We start from the raw sequence: 1,001 nt of genomic DNA on the forward strand, positions 1-1,001 counted from the left end.
ACTGGTAGTTGGTTCCACAGGAGAGGAGCCTGAGAACTAAAAGATCTGCCTCCCATTCTACTTTTAGAAATTCTAGGAACCACTAGTAAACCTGCCCACAACCAGAAATGCTGCTTTGAAAAATAAAACAGGAAGTTTGATTGATATCACTAAACATCCCACAATAACCGAGTTTAATCGCATTCTTTAAATTTGTCAAAAAGAAAAAAAAAATGTAAAAATCATCCAGTTTTTTTCAAAGTTATCATTTACACAACAAATCTAAATCCTTATCCTGGTGAGAAACGTATCAGTGATATGATGAATGCCCTCCCATAGGGGGTGTTTATGGGGACCCTCACGCCCTCACTGAGCGGTGTCCAAAAACACCTTCATGTCCTCGCTGAGAGCTGGCACCTTTCATAAGGGACATTTCCTACAGCTAAACATCCTTTGGATGCTTTTTCCTGCTACGCAGTACGGCTGCATAGTTTTGGTTCGGAATTAGCTCCATACATCTGCAGTGTTCATGAGGAAGATTCAAAAACTGACGCTCAGCTTGCAGCTCCATGCTAGCTGGATGTCATCCTTTGTTCCCTCTTCCTCTGTCTTCACTCTGCTGTGTTTTGGGAGATGTTAATGTCACTAGATCCTCCATTTTCTCCTCCTGCCTTTTCATGCTCAGCCTTCACAGAGGGGGTCAGGGGAACCTTGTGGTCGGTAGCTCTTCATATTCTGCCCATGTTAGCATGGGATTCATGTGACAGATTTAGGGTGGGGGAGGAATAATAATAATAATTGAACTTTATTGATCTCAGATTGGATAAATTCCCTCTCTGCATTTAACCCCTCCCCTTGGGGAGCAGTGGGCTGCCATTGTGCGGCGCCCGGGAGAAAGTGTTGGGTTAAGGGTCTGGTTCCAGCAGACTGTCAGGAATGTCAGAAGCATAGAGGAGATGTTCCAAACATGGCTTTTTCCCTTCCTCTACTCCAGTGACAATCTGTCAACAAGAAGTGAACAA

The sequence above is a fragment of the Cyprinodon variegatus genome, unplaced genomic scaffold, assembly GCF_000732505.1.
Source record: "Cyprinodon variegatus isolate N-32 unplaced genomic scaffold, C_variegatus-1.0 Scaffold1625, whole genome shotgun sequence".
NCBI lineage: Eukaryota > Metazoa > Chordata > Actinopteri > Cyprinodontiformes > Cyprinodontidae > Cyprinodon > Cyprinodon variegatus.